Consider the following 19,182-nt stretch of genomic DNA (forward strand, 5'->3'; position numbering starts at 1 on the left):
AGACTCTGTATTAGGGCAAAAATTGTGAGAATAGTAGAAGATCTGTAAATTTATGTATGCACAATTTGACAGCGGATGGTCGTAGCATATTTTGTAAATTCAATAGCAAGCCCCACCACGCCCTTAAATGAAGGAAAGCAAGAAGACAATTTTTAATACGTACATGGCACCACAGCCCTCTAACACGCAGCAATGGGAGAAAACCAGATTGGCGACCTGTGTGTGCAATATGAACCGAGTGAAACCATGGGGAGGGGGTGGGGGGCGTTTCTTTTCAATGTCGCTTTTGCAGATAAACAAGCAGGGATCCTACCTCTTTTGACCAGAGATGTTGAAAAGCACGACCAAAGTTTTTGGCTTGGTCTCTTGCTTTCCACAATGAGATGAAGTCTTAAGCCTGTAACTCTCCCTGTCCCACGGGAGTGTGCAAAGGGAGGGAGAATCAGCGGCGTGGGTGAGGGGTGGCGGCGCAGAACCGAGGAAGGGAGGAGAGGCGAGAGCCAGCCTCCGGCAGGAGGGCGCAGATCCCGGTGCAAGCCACGACAGGTCCGGCCTTCCCGCGGCCAGAGAGCCAGCAGCGGGAGGGGACGGGCGGGACCTCCGCGGACGGCCCCGGGTGCGGAGCAGCGGGCAGCGGCCGGCGAGAAACTCCCTCGGATGCGTCCAGAGCTCACCGGACCCTGCGCGTCCCCGTCCCAGCTCCCAGCCAGCTTGGGGGAGAAGGCGCCCGAGGGGAGGTACCGGGCAGAGCGCGTGCCGGAGGCGACGCAGGTGTGTCGGGGGGGGGGGTCCGTTGGCATCTCTCGTGCCAGCCCTGGGGGGTCCGTTGGCATCTCTCGTGCCAGCCCTGGGGGGTCCGTTGGCATCTCTCGTGCCAGCCCTGGGGGGTCCGTTGGCATCTCTCGTGCCAGCCCTGGGGGGTCCGTTGGCATCTCTCGTGCCAGCCCTGGGGGGTCCGTTGGCATCTCTCGTGCCAGCCCTGGGGGGTCCGTTGGCATCTCTCGTGCCAGCCCTGGGGGGTCCGTTGGCATCTCTCGTGCCAGCCCTGGGGGGTCCGTTGGCATCTCTCGTGCCAGCCCTGGGGGGTCCGTTGGCATCTCTCGTGCCAGCCCTGGGGGGTCCGTTGGCATCTCTCGTGCCAGCCCTGGGGGGTCCGTTGGCATCTCTCGTGCCAGCCCTGGGGGGTCCGTTGGCATCTCTCGTGCCAGCCCTGGGGGGTCCGTTGGCATCTCTCGTGCCAGCCCTGGGGGGTCCGTTGGCATCTCTCGTGCCAGCCCTGGGGGGTCCCTTGGCATCTCTCGTGCCAGCCCTGGGGGGTCCGTTGGCATCTCTCGTGCCAGCCCTGGGGGGTCCGTTGGCATCTCTCGTGCCAGCCCTGGGGGGTCCGTTGGCATCTCTCGTGCCAGCCCTGGGGGGTCCGTTGGCATCTCTCGTGCCAGCCCTGGGGGGTCCGTTGGCATCTCTCGTGCCAGCCCTGGGGGGTCCGTTGGCATCTCTCGTGCCAGCCCTGGGGGGTCCGTTGGCATCTCTCGTGCCAGCCCTGGGGGGTCCGTTGGCATCTCTCGTGCCAGCCCTGGGGGGTCCGTTGGCATCTCTCGTGCCAGCCCTGGGGGGTCCCTTGGCATCTCTCGTGCCAGCCCTGGGGGGTCCCTTGGCATCTCTCGTGCCAGCCCTGGGGGGTCCGTTGGCATCTCTCGTGCCAGCCCTGGGGGGTCCGTTGGCATCTCTCGTGCCAGCCCTGGGGGGTCCGTTGGCATCTCTCGTGCCAGCCCTGGGGGGTCCGTTGGCATCTCTCGTGCCAGCCCTGGGGGGTCCGTTGGCATCTCTCGTGCCAGCCCTGGGGGGTCCGTTGGCATCTCTCGTGCCAGCCCTGGGGGGTCCGTTGGCATCTCTCGTGCCAGCCCTGGGGGGTCCGTTGGCGTCTCTCGTGCCAGCCCTGGGGGGTCCGTTGGCGTCTCTCGTGCCAGCCCTGGGGGGTCCGTTGGCGTCTCTCGTGCCAGCCCTGGGGGGTCCGTTGGCGTCTCTCGTGCCAGCCCTGGGGGGTCCGTTGGCGTCTCTCGTGCCAGCCCTGGGGGGTCCGTTGGCGTCTCTCGTGCCAGCCCTGGGGGGTCCGTTGGCGTCTCTCGTGCCAGCCCTGGGGGGTCCGTTGGCGTCTCTCGTGCCAGCCCTGGGGGGTCCGTTGGCGTCTCTCGTGCCAGCCCTGGGGGGTCCGTTGGCGTCTCTCGTGCCAGCCCTGGGGGGTCCGTTGGCGTCTCTCGTGCCAGCCCTGGGGGGTCCGTTGGCATCTCTCGTGCCAGCCCTGGGGGGTCCGTTGGCATCTCTCGTGCCAGCCCTGGGGGGTCCGTTGGCATCTCTCGTGCCAGCCCTGGGGGGTCCGTTGGCATCTCTCGTGCCAGCCCTGGGGGGTCTCCCACGGAGGAAGGGCTAAAGGAGTGCTCCCGGGAGGGGGGTCCACTCGTTATGGAAGGAAACGGTGCGCACTCGGGGTCCCTTGTCTGAAGTGGGGGTGGTCCGAGGTCCCTCAGCCGGGAAGAGACGCCCCTTTTTCAAGCCCCGCCCCCGGTGGCCGAGGCTGGATTCGGGCCGCTCGGGGTCAGTCGGACGGAGCACGCTGGGTGCCCGAATCCGCCGGGTCCCGCTCACGCCCGCGGGCCGCCGGTAGGTTGACCCTCCTGTTTCCAGCCTCTCCCACCCCATCCCTCGCTGCTCTCTGAGGAGGATTCCAGATCCCCCTGTAGATTTCCGTCCTCTCTCGGGCGGGGCTCCGAGGTCTAGCCGGTTTGGGGGTCGGTCCCGGCCTCTGTCTCCCACCGCGCCCCTCGCTCCCCTGGACACCGCCTAGTGTGTGGGGCTCAGACGCCCCCAATCCACTGCCCCTGTGTGGCCCCCACTCTCAGGAGAGGATTCTAGATCCCGGGGGGGGGGCGGTTCCGAAAATGCCGCCAGCCTGGAGGGGGGGAATCCATGGGCCGTGGGGTTGTGGGGTTGGGGAGCACGAAAAGCCAGAGAGGGGCTGGAGCTCCACCTCCCCAGGCCGCCGAGGGGGCGAGAGGGCAGCCGGGGGCCGTGGTTGCCATGGCTCCTGGTAGCGGAGCCCGGGGAGCTGGAGATGCCAGTCACGGATGGTCCCTTCTTCCTCTTTGTGCCTCTCTCTTTCTCTCGCTTTTTTTTTTTTTTTTTTTGGAGCGTGAGTGCGCGTGGGGAGGCAGCACGGAGAAAGTGATTAATTTGGGGAGCAGGGATTGGAGCCGGGAGGCTGGGGAAAGCCCGCCCCTCCGTTCCCACTCTCCGGGCTCGCGGCGAGCCACAGTGTCTCAGCCGGGGGCAGGGCCGGGGAATTCCTGCGAAAAACCACGGGCCGGAGGAGCAGCGGCCGCGCGGGCCCAGGTACCCCCGCCCCAGACGGCGAGCAGGGTGGAGCGCAGGGTGGGCGTTCGGGCGGCTGGGCGGGAAGGCGGGCAGGGGAAGGGGTGGGAGGCCAGCGGCGGAGGGCAGGTGTGCGTCGGCAGGGCTGGGTGGCCCGGCAGAGAGGGAGCCCCAGGTTCAGCCCCGCCTCGAAGGGCGCCGGGGTCCAGTCCCGCTCGTGGGAGCCGCGGAGCAGCCCCAGAGCCAGCAAGCGGCTGCCCGGCCAGGCGCGTGCGCGAGGGCGCGCTCCCGCGGGAACGCGCCGTGGGTGGGGAGATTTGCGCGTGCGCGTGGCCATGGGTAACGGGTGGGCCGCCTGGGCTCGCTCTAGGCGGAGGCTCCCGGGACGCCCACGTGGCTTCGAATTCCAGCTCCACCATCACTGTGATGTGTCACTTTGGACTAGGCATTTAACCACGTGCCTCAGTTTCCCTTTCTCAATAATACGGAGACTATCCATACCCTCTATACTGGGTTGTTGCAAGACTGGAATGAGATGATACAACTAATTTAACACCATAAATTTTTAAATTTAACACCATATGCATATTTGATGCATAATAAGCACTCAAAAGTTATTGTCGTTGATGTCATTACTGTTAGTTAATCCTCAGTTTAATTACATATGGTGCATTTTCATTTCTCTGCATTTTCATTGAAGTAAAAATTCTGCATTTTCTAATTTTGGAGAATAATCTTAATTAAAATATGAATATTGGTACTGCACAGTCCAACTCCTGCAAAGCTCTGGCTTGCAGCAGATTGGAAGAGAGAAACTGATCAACTGCCGATGAAGTTGGCTTTTCAGTATATTGATGGAGAGAGAAGCTTAGAAAGCTCTTTGGGGAAACTTTTGGTGACAAGAAAATAAAAAGTTTATCCCACAGTTTTTCTTTTGTAAATCTTTGTGTTTTCTCTTTCACCTGCAGATGTTGCAGTTGGGTTTGTCTTAATTTCAGTCTCTTTGTGAGGGACCACCATTTGGCTTTCATAATTTAACGTGGTTACAGAGCCTATGTATACCCTGGCTTTCCATTTTATGGCCTTAAGTGCTGCAGTGGATTTACCTTTAGTAATGGCAGAACGTAGTGTATAATCGTTCCTTGCAAGCTCCTGAATATTGTGAGCAAATCAATGGAGACAAATAGTTATTACTGGATGGGTGTGAGTACTGGCTATGGCAACTCATTAAAATCTCTTTCAGGGTATGTTTGTACCCACTTCACTGCAGCACAAGACTATGATGATGAATATATGCTTCCCAGATTGTTATCTGTTGCATGTAGACTTACGGATCCTTTTCTTTAAAGAAACGGCTATAGATATTTATTGATTCCTCATGGTTATATAGGTCCTCCAACCTATCTGCTGACAAGTACACTGTACACTTCATGGGCCTAGCTCTAGGTCTAAGAGGAGTTGATTTTGCACATACTATACTTATTACATTTAAGTTAATTCATCTAATTACATGAATTGGTTTTAAATAAATTTTTAAAATCATTTGATGATTAAAATATAGGCATTTCTTGGTGAACTTGAGGCAAGTAAAGCCTGACAGGTGTCACCATCACAAAGATCCTTAGTGACCTTTACAAAATAGAGCTCACCCAGAAAAACATTTGCTAGATAGAAACCTGATTTTATAGTTGCTTCTGAAGTCTTTGAAGATAGGAGGTTATTTGCCCCAAAATTGCTTTGTTGAAATAATTTAGCCTGATTCGCTTTTATAGAAAAATAAAGGTAATGATCAAGACTGATTTAAGATTCTTGTATTTTTAACCGATAAAGGAAAATTAAGTAATAGTTGGGGAACTACTGGTGTCAGATTTGAAGGAATGATTGTCAGGAAATACTGAGAGTATTACTTCAGGTAGCAGTGTTTGGCTTTGCAAGACAACCCTCTCATCCTCACTGTGAATATGTCATCTTTAAAAGGTACCTTGAGGAATTAGTGTGACAGCTTCTCTGAAATTCATGTGATCATTTACATATTGTTTCCCAGGAGCTTTGGCATTAAATGTTTCATTTATTGGAAATTATTTTGCCCTTTGATTTATGACAGCCAACAGTGCAATAGAGTCTAATGTATTTTAGAAACAATAAAATTAGCTTTTCACCATTTTCTATTTTCCCTAAAAATCTAGCAGCAATGCACTTGGAATGCTTAAGTTAGTCCAGAGACAAATGGCAAGAGTAGGAAAACATGACAGATTGGGAGGTGTTGAGTTCTGAATTTGGGGACCTAATTGAAATGCAAAGGTATAATCAAGAGAATGAACTTGTCTCTGTACTGAGGTTGTTTTCAGTGATGTACTGTATTATCTGATTCAGTCAACGTTCCTTGTTATTTTTTCAAACCAAGATTGAGAATACTATATTTTCAATTATGAACATTTTGATTACAGTTTCATTCTGACTAATTCAGTCGGAAGAGAATGCAATTATTATGGTGATTTACGTACAATATGCTAAGTTAATACTGCTAATCAGTGAAAGCATAATATTCTTTCCAATTTGTTCCTGGAAAAATATTGTGCTAAGCATTCTTTCAAAGAAAGATTACATTATTCGCTATCATTTTATGTCTACCGACAAGTAGAATTGGCATTGAGCCTTTTCTCTGCTATTAAAGTGAAATCTCTTATATTTTGGTGATCACATGCCTTTCCTCTCACCCCTTGGGGGAGACTGGAAACAATTCTCAATTTAATTAGATATGCTGCTTTCTTTTTTCTGTACATCTTTATCTGAGGAAAGATTGTATTTTCTAATTTGGGAGGCTGCTTAACACCTTAAACATTACTAATTACTGCAGTTTATTTTATGTGTGTCGCAATAGTGTAGTTAGTTAATTATAGCTTTCTCATTAGCACCACGTAGAGAATAATGAATTAACACATCCCTTCGATCAAAAGGGATTTAAGTTTATCTTCTGAGAATAAAAGTGTTATTGTGTTACTGAAAGTCACTATAATTTTCCCAAGAAACAAATTGGTTGGAATTCTGTATCACTGGGTTAGGAAGCTCAATGAATGAGTTGGATTGATCACAAAGTAGAGTAGAGCTGTGGTTGCTTGGCAACCTGACATTATTCTGCCATTTCTGGTATATTTATCCAGTAAACTAGAAAATTCTGTTTTGTTAACGAATGTTTTAAGTCAGTGCACAAATAGACCATAACTAATTGAGATTTTATGTGTTGTGGGTAAAAAATGATCCTGCTTACCTTCTCATTGTGTTTAGATAATAAAAATACAAAGGGACATATTCCGTTTTCAATTTTAAGGCTTTTCCCTGAAATGTTGACTTCACTTTCACATAATTTATTCCTAGTGAAGAATACAACTTGTGTATCTCTTTGGAAGTTAAATTATTAGGAGTGTGTGTGAGTGTATATGTGTATGTGTGTGTGTGTGTGTGTGTGATGCTTATATACATAATTTCAATAAGAATCACAACTAGAGTTTGAGGTGAGATGAATTCTCAAAATTCATAGTTTGCTAGTTGAACTGACAATTTGGTACATTTAGGGTGGGTATAAATATCTGAATCAAATGATGCTGGCAGATGATGGTAAGAATAATAAATGCATTGAACTTGGTCAATATATAATTATATTTTACGCTTTGACCTGGGTTTCTTCTCCTGGTAGTCTTATAACATTCTCCCTTCTAATGTTTGTTTGCATCTTATTTCCCCTATAGTCGTGGAAGTAGGAGCTCTGTTGCCCATCTTCTGATTCACCTCTTCCTAACTCCAGGGACTACAGTTGTGCCATTTTCCTATACAACCTATGAATTTTAGTGTGCATCACAATTTCCTTCTCAGACTGTAAACTCCTTGAGGGTATACGTTTCCTTTTATGCATCTCATAAACTCTTAAAGTGTCTGGCACAGCAGGAAGCAAACTGTTGTGGTGGTTACGTGCACTGGCTATAAAAGTCAGGCTGCCAGGGTTCAAAATCTAAGTCTGTCAGCTTGCAGGTGTGTGGCATTGGTTTAGTCATTTTGACCTCTCTAAGACTAGTTTCTTCTTTAGAAATGGGGAAATAGCCATACTTAGCTCACATGTCACATGTGTTCTTGTGGACATTGTATGGGGCAATCTATGCAGACAGCTTAGTAGCACGGTTTTTTATTGTAGTGATAATTATCCTTCTATATCATGTTCAGTATGTGAATGAACAAAGATAGAGGGACAGAGCGTATGTGTGTGTGTGTATCCCTGTGTATGTGAATAACTGTGAGCCATGATCAATGGTGGTGTCAAATGGCAAACTGTTGATTCCTACATTAATTATATGCACATATACCAATAATGATTGCTTCACATATTTAAAAGGTTTTCTCAATAGTTGTTCTTAGGCTTGGCTGAAATTAGAATCATCTGGAGAGTTCTGTAAAGCTACCAACCCAAATCAATTCAATTACAGTGTCTGTGGATGGTGACTAGAAATCTGGATTTTTGAAAACTTCTAGTGCGATTCTAACACACCCTAATGTACCAATATTGGTTAAGAACCATCACCTTAGATTTGCGTATGCCGTCCACAAGATTGTGTTGGGCTAAGGCATTGGTTCACAGTTACCTTGGTGCCATGAAACGTGGCTGAAAGAGAAAAAATGCTCTGGCAAACTTCTGAGGTTCTTCTTACTAATCTTCTTGGTTTAAATAGCACTTTATTCTCTGAAGATCTCAAATGTGCTTTTCATTTACTGTGTATAATTTCGTTTTTCAACCAAATGTCTCTGTGAAGATGGTAGGAAAGAAGTAATTATCCTGATTTTGCAGATGAATGGAGTGAGCTACACTGAAATTAAATGATTTGACTAGATTCATACATTTAGAGCAGGCCCAGATAACAAGATTCCTGTGACTTTGGGGTTTTGAATATTTCTCTGTTTTGCCTGCAGACTTCCAATGAGGTAGGGAGAGTTATTGTTTTTGGACTAAAGTACTGTGGAAGAAAAAGCTTTAAAAATGAGACTTTCATCCTTTCTTTGGTTATAATTGTGCAGTGTAAAGGAAAACAGATTTTTATTTTCTTTCTAAGAAGAGGCACCATAGTCTATATAGGAGCCAAACCAATGTCCCTTGGACTTTGAACACAGCTTGTATAAATATTTCATTTGGCCCAAAGAATGTTTAAGACAAATTTCAGCCAACATTTAAATACTGGAGATTTCATGTAAAATTCATATTTCTGGCTTATCTTAAAAGGATTGATGTTCTCACAGTATTGGACCTGAATGCCCAGGTGGCAGAATGCCACAGGTTAGAACCCAGTGGTTTGTCCCCTTGATGTTCTTGAAAGACATATCTTCGCTGGGTAAAACATGGCTTCGTCTCACCTTCACTTTGTTCCTTTCTTTTATATAGATCATACTCCAAAGAGGTAATTAAGGGACCTTAAAGACGGGCCCACATCTCTTTGGATGGGATTAGGGGAAGCCCACAAGGGCTGCTGAAGCACATCTGGAGCTGTTACTGCCCCTTGTCCTGAAGGGATAATGGGAAGGTGAAGTTCCTGGAAGGAGGTGGGAGCAGTAGCTCTGGGAGAGGGCTGTCACGTGGGACCTATGGCTTTTGGTAGAGGAACATAACTACTGTCAAATCACAAGACAGTGCTCTGCTTCTACCCCAAGATTTCCAGCTGCTTCTTCAGCAAGTCAGTAAGAGGGCAAGGGAGCCTATTGTAGTGGTTTGCGGAGGTCAGTTCTCCCAGAGCAGAGCAAGATGGAGGAAGGCAGAAAAGGGATCTGAATCTGGGAAGTACATGAGGAATACCTAGCACATCTTGAAGGCTTTACATTTGTGGAACGTGAGTAGTGGGGAAGGGGAAAACTAGAATTGACAAAAACAGTACAAAATAGGGAATCGTTAAGTTTGTATTCAGGAGAATCTTCACCACTTTTTCTTTGTCATTCCTTTCTTCTCCTTTCTTTCATTGCCCGAAGTGGGCATGCTCATATTCAGTGGTGTGTTTCAGCTGGGACTCCTAAACTTCAAAACAAATTTGTCCATTTCATTGCATTATCTATGCTTTCTAAGGAGAGAGCTGACATAGCAGAGAGAATAACGTAAAAGATGTATTCCAGCTTCTATGGTAACGGGTTGGCATTTTTAGCAGAGGTTCCTCCCTAACAAAAGCTTTTGCTGTAAGTGGTGATTCTCCTGGGAGGGATTGTAGTTATGATGCCTGGGAAAGCAGAGATACACTCAAATGTCAGTCTGGCAGCTGGAAACTCATGTAACCTGGATGCCTGGATCTTTGGAGGAAGTATCCTTCTTCTTTGTTATAGTTGTATCAGAACAAGGACGATGAAGGAATAGACCAGAATGCACTGGTTGCATCCTAATGTGAGGAATTTTTATTTCCAGGGACTAAGAGATGTATTTCCCAGAGTAATAGAATGTAAGTGGATAAAAGGAATGTGGGGATTTTGATGATCTGTTGCTGTTAGAGTTGTTGGAAGTTCGGTTTTTTATTGCATTGAAAACCTTGCTAAAAACTGTAAAGTGACAGAATATTAGCTTATTATGGGATGCCTTACATATTGGTTATGTTCAAAAGAAATAACACATCTCATGTGCAAAAGGTTCAGGGGGAAGATAAATACTGACCTTTTCCAAGACTGATACTGGATGCTGCATTTCCATCCATTCAGAAGGTTGCCTCTGAAGATTTCTATTTAAAAAAAAATCACAATGTCTTGCATTATTTGAGTGCTTTATGCTTTTTAGAAAATCTTTCCATGTCATCTCATCTGACTTTTACAATAACATAGTGAACAAAAAGAAACAGGTTGTTAGCCCATTTTATAGATGAAAAAAACTAATGCAAGGTCAAGTAGCTTCACCACTATTCCACCACACTGCCTACAGTAGTGAAAATTAGAATTAAATCATCTTAGATATCCTAATTTGTAACCCAGTTCATAGCCCACTCTATTGCTTTCAGGTTTTATTTTTCCTTTTTCTTTCTTTCTTTCTTTTTTTTTTTTTTTTTTTTTTTTTGGAGATAGGTTCTGGCTCTGTTGCCCAGGCTGGAGCGCTGGAGTATAGTGGTACGGTCATCGCTCACTGCAACCTCGAACTCCTGGGCTCAAGTTATTCTCTCACCTCAGCCTCCCAAAGTGCTGGGACTACAGACGGGCACCATCATGTCTGGCTAATTTTTAAAATCTTTTTTGTAAAGGTGAGGTTTCACTATGTTGTCCAGGCTAGTTTCAAACTCCTGGCCTTAGGTGATTCTCCCACCTGCCCCTCTCAAAGTACTGGGATTACAGGCATGAGCCACCTTACACAGCCCAGATTTCCTTTTTGGAAGAAAAGAGCAACATTGTATAACTGATACTGAATTGTTTTTTAAGGAAATCTAGAGTCACTGTATAAACTGAGAGCTGTCTAGGGGAAAAATTGAAAATGTTACCAGTTATATTTTGAGAGTTGAACGTAGTCCTGGCCAAAGATAGGGAGATAGACTTTTCCAAAGCATCCTGAATTCTATAATACATGTTCTTATGTTTGTCTGTGTGTGTGTGTGTGTGTGTGTGTGCGCGCGCACGTGTATGTGTGGGTCCTATGAGGCATTGTGACCAGTCATTATAAAAAGCTTTTATTGATCGCCACTTTGTGCTAGAGACAGGACTGAAACTGTGCCAGGCAGATACTTAAATAGCCACCATTGATCATTTATCAAGTGTTTATTATGTGTTTTGCAATCTCCACATCAGTGATTTGAGGAAAGTACTATTATAACACCCATTGTAAGCTGGGTGATGCAGACACAGAAGGGTCCTTGTCCAGTGTCACACAATATGTCTTGCAGTACCAGAGTCAGAATTCAAACTCAGAAGTGTCTGATTTCCAGCCCCAGCAGTGCCCCCTTGATTAGCAGGATTCTCCAGCTATGGCCTTCACTATGGACTAATCAACACTCTTTCCTGTTGTCCATCCAAACTTACCTGTTCTGTGTCCCATTATCCATTTGTGGAAAAGTAGACATAAAGGAATCCTACTGAGGTATTAGATGATAATGCATACCTATTCCAGGAATGGTGGCATTAAATATGAGGTTTTAAAACCTGCCAGGCGTGGTGGTGCAAGCCTGTAATCCCAGCACTTTGGGAGACTGAGATGGATGGATCACTTGAGGTCAGGAGTTTGAGGCCAGCCTGGCCAACATGGTGAAACTTCGTCTCTACTAAAAATACAAAAATTAGCTGGGCATGATGGCATGCCTGTAATCCCAGCTACTCAGGAGGCTGAGGTAGGAGAATCAATTGAACCCAGGAGGCAGAGGTTGCAATGAGCCTAGATTGCACCACTGCACTCCAGCCTGGGTGACAGAGGGAGACTGTCTTAAAAAAAAATCTTAATGCAACTTTGGGAGGCTGAGGCTGGAGGATCACTTGAGGCCAGGAGTTCAAGACCAGCAACACAGCAAGACTCCATGTCTACAAAAAATATATAAATAAATAAAAATAAAAATTAGCCAGGTGTGGTAGGGCATGCCTATAGTCCCAGCTACTTGGGAGGCTGAGGTGGGAGGATCATTTGAGCCCAGGAGTTGGAGGTTACAGGGAGGAGACATTTGTGTTCTCTCCAAAATCAAGTCATATAAGCGTCTGATGGTCTGACTCTTCCTGTACCAGACCCTGGGCATCATTATATGTACAAATGAAACTTCACCCTCATTATCATTGTTTATTTCTTGGCAGAAATGTTTCTGATACTCTATGATATGAATACGCATGGATTTCCCTCACTTCTGGGTATTATATGTAACCAATTGCATTTCACGGTTGGCATTTCCACAAAGGTGTGAGTATCTGCTATTCCAGATTAAAATAGAAATCGCTGGCAATGGCAGATGCCATATCTCAGCATTGCTGTTCTTGAAAACGGCTTGAAAATGACACCGATCATAATGATGGCACTGTCTTTATTAGCAGCCGTCAATAAAGATAAGGCTTTAGAAGAAAAAAAGGCAACTCTATTTCAGGCACAGCCAATATATTTGGGAGTTTTAAGAGATTTTTGAGTTTTTTGTTTGGGATATTTACAAGCAAATGTTCATGTATTTTTAAAATATGCATAATATAAATAGCATTCTCAGATGCTGAGTGGCTCCAAAAGGCTCCTTTTTGTGTACTAGAAAGTGGCAAGAATAAGTTTGTTTCCTGCTTTGGCTAGACAGGAGATCCCACTTCCTTGGATTATACACAATGGCTTTTTTATAAAGCTTTTGTTTGACCCATACCTGCTTCTCCAGAATACACAGCTTGGCTTCTCAAGAAGTAAGTTTATTTCTGTGTTGTAAATTCAAGGATTTTTCTAACTTGTTCTGTAAAATGCATCTGATGACATAGTGGAGAATTCATGCATTTGATTAAAATTTAAAGATGTAAAGAATGCTTAGGGCATCATACAATGGCAAAAAACTGAAAACACTGCCCACAAGGGTAAACATATAGGCAATAACAATTTTAACATCTATCACCTATATCTGCATGAATAATAGGCTATATTGGGTTGTTAGTTATTGTTCACTAATTTGAGACATATACTATTTTCCGTAAAGAAGATCTGAGTGAATGGATAAAGATAGCCAAAACAAGCCTGTTTAAATTTGACCTTGACCCCATTTTCTTCGTGACCTCTAGCAATTCTCAGAGGAGCAAATTTCAAAGGGTTTCAACAGTCTGCTCTTCCCATGCATACAAGTTTCTGCTTGTAATTGATTTGGGCTGAATAGATTTTGAACACAATTGATTTGCTTGAAATAACATTAAAGGACCAAGCATTGAGCAATTCAGGTGCAATTCATGCACACTTCTGAGTCAAGTTCAAATAAATTGGATTTGACCTTAACCACTGTCCCCTCAAAAAAAGGGCTGGCAGTCATCAGAATGAATGCCATCCAATCAAGTATAAAAACTGGTATGAGTGGTTTGGATCAGAAATTGATCTCCATACACAAGACCTTCTTTTGAAAACTTGTTATGAGCTTCTGTTTTCCTGTTTCACCAGCTGTAAACTGAGGAAAGAAACATTGACTGCTGCCTCCCAGTGGCAGTTGGAGGATTAATGAGCTAATATTTGTAAAGTGCTTTGAAGATAAAGGTGCCAGCTATTATTATTACTAATAAACCATTTTTTCTGCAGTGTAATTTTGGACAGCAGCCATTAAAAACCCATTACTGTATTTAACAGTAAAACAATCTGCCACACCCTAGTATTTACTGCCTCAATTCAGCATGCATTCCACTTCCTTTGCCCCTCCAAACTCAGAACTGGTGAGGAGAGACAGAAAGGTGTGTGTCATCATTTCCCAAGTTCATTGAAATATTAGGTTTGAGTTGTTTGATTGTCTCGGCAGAAAGCTAGACTATATCCTCAGTGGGAGACTAGTTGGGCTACACTTTTGTTTCTGTGCCTTATGAAGGGAGTGGAAGGCTTGGTTCTAGGCCTTTATTCAACCAGATTTACATTGCGGTTTATTATCTTTGAAGATTGCATTCCAGTATCTGTTTTGGTTATTTGAATATGGTACCATTAATGAAACTGGTTTATTTGGGTGGTTTTATGTGTGTACCTGCGTGAGGGTGGGGTTCACAACTAACTCCTAAAACCGAAGTGGAAAATGGAGGTAATTCTGCAGCTATCCCATGTCCAAAAGTATTAAAAAAATAAAACTGGAGACCTTGAATTATACAGGATAGTTTCTTAGTTAGTAATTACTGTTATCATTATATGATATTAAATCCTTTCAGTCTGATTTATTTTGATCTATATAGATGTCCTAAAATATCAGATGGTACAGGGTAGTGTAAATATTTCTCACATATTGCCAAAACAATGCCTATTTTCCTCTGATGCTATTTCAGTACTGCAAATAAAAGTAAAAAAATATATAAAGTTAATAAATGACTATAATGAGATGTCTTAGCTTTCAACAGCTACTTCAGGTATTCAAATGCTAGGCCAATATCTAAAAGTTGAACAAAAGAAGCCTCAAAGCAACCTAGATCTCTTTCTTGGCAAAAATTCACTAAAATGTAAACACTTGATTATGGAAAGATCTTCCTAATTCAGTGACTATTTGCTCTTAATTTAGAACCATTCTAATATGCATAATTATATTATTTCAGCAGATGACAAAGTATAAACTGCAAGTTGGAGCAGATGAGGGAAATTTTGCAAATTCATTCTAAGGCAAAAGAAGTTACATTTAATATTTCTTCAGCAAGAGAGAGGGATAGAAAGACTAGAAAAAGACAACTCAGAAATGACTATATGGGTGATCTTGAGTCATTAAGAAATTATTTTAAAATAAAAAATAAATTGACATACCACCTATAGGAGTTCAGATCATTTATCTGAAAATCTTATGGAACCAATCCTTCCTAGTGGTCTAGTTGTTCAATAATGTTAAATACAAATTCTTAACAGAACCCTAATCTTTTTTTTATCATTATTATACTTCAAGTTTTAGGGTACATGTGCACAACGTGCAAGTTTTTTACATATGTATACATGTGCCATGTTGGTGTGCTGCACCCATTAACTCGTCGTTTACATTAGCTACATCTCCTAATGTTAGCTCCCCTCCGCTGCCACCCCACGACAGGCCCCGTGTGTGATGTTCCCCACCCTGTGTCCAAGTGTTCTCATTGAACAGAACCCAAATCTTTTAAACATTTTCTTTTACAAGCAATGCACTAATAATGATCCAAGGTAGGTGCCATTGTTTACAGATAGGATTTTGTATTGCCCATTCCAAGTTTGCCACAGAGTATACTTTTTATTACTATCACTTAGGGAGACTGTTTCGTAAATACCATCACCATTCCATTGACTTTTGAAGTTGAGCTCATGCTATTTTCATCATTTGTTTTGTTTAATAGTGTATGGGGAATTCACCAAATGGCTTAAAACTGTTTAAGACCTCAATAGATATGTGTTTTGCATATGAGATTCTTGGGGTATCTGTAGGGATATACACAAGCTGTTTGTTATTGGGAAGAAAAGTACCTGAAAGCTTGTGTGTAGCTAAGAGGAGAATGATGAAAAATATTCTGAATGTAGCAAAGTAACAATTTGTGTAAAATGTGAAGGCACATTTTTCCACTTACCTATCACTGAATGACAAACTAACTCATACCTTTAAACAGTAACTTCAAACAACAGACATTTTATGAAATCTCATGAATTGTAGGTGAGGAATTTAGGCAGGGCTCCGCTGGGTGATTTCTTCTGCCCCATTTGGTGACAACTGAGGTCATATGGTGGTGTCTCAGAGAGTGGCTGGGGTGGGCTGGTGGCCCCAGGATGGCTTCCCTCACATGACCGATGCAATGGCAAGGAGGGCTGAGCTCAGCTGGGCCCCTCTTTCTGTCCAAGTAGTCACAGGGCCTCTCTCCTGGTCCTTCCAGAAATGCCACTGGACTTTTCACACAGTGACTCAGGGCTTTAAAAATCTAACTTGGAAACTTAAAGGCTAGTCCTCAGACCGTTCAGATTCAAAGGAAACTCACATCCAACTTCTAGCAGACAAGGTAGCAAGAAATACAAATTAAGGAAGACATGCTAATTAACAGAATTATTAAACCCATTGTGATACACCATTCACTCACCATGTGACTGCTTACAGAGAGGGAAAAAATATGGAGCCCTCTGTTCCAAGGGAACACTCCTTTCCCCCTCCCGACACTTCCTAGAGATCTTAGACCCACATGACTGTGAGAAAGAAGAGTGATGTGAGAGTGAACTTTGGCAAGGCTGAAGTGCCCTGGTTTTGTCTGGAGCGAGAATAAAAGTGAGAGGAAGGAGGCGTCCAGTTGGCTGAGAAAACTGTTGGCTAAGATTCTTTAGCAGGGTGGGCTTTTCGGATGCTTTTCTCCTCTGATCTATTTAGGTTTATCCTTACTCTTTTCCATTTATCTGGGAAGTGACTTGGGTTTAAGAGAACCAAGAGTATCTTAGCAGAGTCAAAAGGGCCACGGTGAACCCCAAATGTCAGGAAACAAGGAACTGACTAGATTACTCAAGGCTTCACTCTTGAGGAGGGAGAGAAAAGAGCTCCTGCATTTCCTTCTATTTATTGATTACAGCCACAAATGGAAAAGGAAGCAGGCTTTCTGCCCTGAAATAATGATGATACATCGGGCTGCAGAGCTCCTATACCTATAACTCTCAAAAGCAAATGGAAAGGAGCCTAGCGTGTGGCTAGTACCATTATTCTCACATCTTCCTGCAGTGTTATGAGAGCACAGAGTAGGATGCAGGGTGAGGATAGACAGCAGTAGAGCTTTCTTGAGCTACTTATTCCTCTCCAAATTCTCTCTGAAAGTGGATGAAGAACTGCTGCCATGTCTGGTGTGGGTTCAATTTGTGCTCTCATTGCTTCTACTTCTCTGTTTCTCCAGATCCTACCATCACGTTCTTCCTTCTGTGGCTTAGCCATTTTTCTCTCCATGCTTGGGAGCCATACATACTATCATTCTTCTACCTCTGAAGCATTATCCCATCCTTCTGACAAACATGAGTAGATGTTTTCCCCTCACAGTCTTGCCAAAAAGCACTTATAAAGTATTGCACCGTAGTTTTCATATTTCAAAAACACTTCAACAGGCAAAATGCGATATACACAACCCCAAAATGCTGTGCTTTGATGAATTTAGTTCTATATTGGTAATACTATAAATTGCTTTTGAATGAAAGATACAATGTATATTATTTAATTTGATACTTGCAGTAACTGGCTATTTAAGCAAGATAGGTATCAGTCCTGTTTAGCGAAGTTCAGTGGAACCAATGGAACAAACGTGTGGGAGTGGAACTGGAACTCGGATGTCTGATTTTGTCTTAAGTTATTTTAATGACAAGTCATTTAGCCACCGATAAAAAGTTACTTATTCAGAAAATTCAATCTTCTGGACAAGTTTTATTTTTACATGACATAACCTAAAATGTTATATATGTTAAATTCTGCCGTTTTAGATTTCAGGAAAACAAACGCAGAGTGGTAGAGGCTGGTGGTGAGAATGAGCTGAGAAGGGTGGTAATAAACTGAGGTTTCTACAACGAGTTTGCATTTAAAAAAACTTGTTGGGGGTTCTGGAACCCAAGCAATTCTCAGATGTTTCCATAGTCTATTTTTATATAGCATAATACATTTTTATTATGATCAGGCAATAAAGCAAGACTGTTCACCAGTCTTGCTTTAGCCATTTACCATTTCCTATACTCTATGTATGTCCTTTGTCTGCTTTTACACTACCATAAAGCCTGCTTCAACTTTCCCCTCAATACACTGTGATCTATTTCTTCACTCACCATTCTGGAAAATTCCTTGTTCAGCCTTCTAATCACTAGACCCCTGCAACTTTTCCTTCACTGGATTTCTGCCTCGAACAGTCTTCTCCACTAAGATCTACATGTCACCGCTAAAATCCCCTTTCTTGCTTGTCACTTTGGCCATGATGTCACTTACTTCCTGAAAATTTCCCCTGGCTCCCTACTGCTTTGCAGGCCAAGTAACTGTCACACTTCGTTTCCACTTTCAGCTGGAGTCAGCCTTCATTATTCCCCTCTCCGTCCCTGTATCCTTAGAGACCCTCTCCTTTGACTCAACAGCTCACTGCTCTTGTCTTCTCAAAGCTCCTGTCTTTTCACACACAGTTCCTGCTGTCTTTTCTTCTTAAAACAACCAGCCATTCGACAGTCTCCAATTCTCTGAGAAGACATTCCCCTAAACTCACCGTCTTCAATACTTGTGTCATATCTTTGTGCCAAATTCTAATTCACTTAAGATTTTAACTGGCTTATTAACAAAATACACTAACTTAAAATGAAGGTTTTATTTATTACCTTAAATGAAACACCAGTGTCAACGGCAAACAATGAAAAGTAAGAGCAAACGTTACTATGATGAAAGCAACTTGAAGTCATTGCATTTTAGGTAGATATTTGTGCCTGCCCCAGACTCTGGGCTTGAACCCTGCTCTGTCTTATAAAATAGGGAGATTAGAAAAGTTAAATTGTTATTAATGTTCTATTAACACCTACTTGAGACTTTCAACTTTTTATAGTAAGAAGAATTGAAAAATAATTCACAGGGAATGTGATTCCCATGATGCGTTCACCTGTGTCCTGCTCAGAACACATCCAGGATCATTTCAGCGCTGATAGACTGTTCAAGGAGATGCAGCCTAACTCAAGGAGGGTATAACCACCCCTAAGAAAAATTCGTCATGCTCCTCCTCTTTCCTTCTCCAGTTTTGTTCCCACATATGAACATTAAATGAAAATTTATGAAGTTCCTGCTGAGTGAAAATCACTGCTGGATAGGTGAATTCCAAGATGAAATAGATAGAGTTTCTGGCCTGAAGTTGCTTACTGTTACCACTGAATATATGCCCATAAAATATTAAAATAGACCTAAATGCCTTTTCTGAGGTCTGGAACTCTCAAAGTGTTGTGAGCCTCCAATCTAATTAAAGAACTCACTCAAGTATAATGCAAAATAGAGGATGAAAAATGCCATAGGAATGTATAGATAATGTTTTATGGGAGATTAGAATAGAGAAAGATTATTTCCAGCTTGTGCACTGTTAAAAGTTATTAGGAAAGAGGTAGAATTTGGAAAGCAAAGAAGAAATTGCATTGCAAAGAAGACATTCAATTGCAATGATTATTTCTCTGAAGCAAAATAAGTGTTCAAGCCCAATTTAATGAGCAATTAATTTTTAGCAATATTTTCCACA

At 43.9% G+C, this 19,182-nt stretch overlaps 1 protein-coding gene across 19 annotated transcripts in view; it reads left to right on the forward strand.

The window, feature by feature from the left end:
- The first annotated feature begins 313 nt into the window (after window positions 1–313).
- Window positions 314–19,182, forward strand: part of CHL1 (cell adhesion molecule L1 like) — a 209,265-nt gene continuing 190,396 nt past the window's right edge. For 2 of the 19 annotated variants that reach the window (XM_008956634.4, XM_063602708.1), the window contains exon 1: window positions 314–771. The gene's annotated coding sequence lies outside the window, so the exon portion shown is untranslated. Of the gene's footprint in view, window positions 772–2,376; window positions 2,659–2,949; window positions 3,388–19,182 lie in introns of those variants that run through there. The other 17 variants (XM_008956633.4, XM_063602709.1, XM_063602705.1 and 14 more) reach the window with 12 other exon arrangements.

This window comes from Pan paniscus, chromosome 2 (assembly GCF_029289425.2).
Source record: "Pan paniscus chromosome 2, NHGRI_mPanPan1-v2.0_pri, whole genome shotgun sequence".
Classification (NCBI taxonomy): domain Eukaryota; kingdom Metazoa; phylum Chordata; class Mammalia; order Primates; family Hominidae; genus Pan; species Pan paniscus.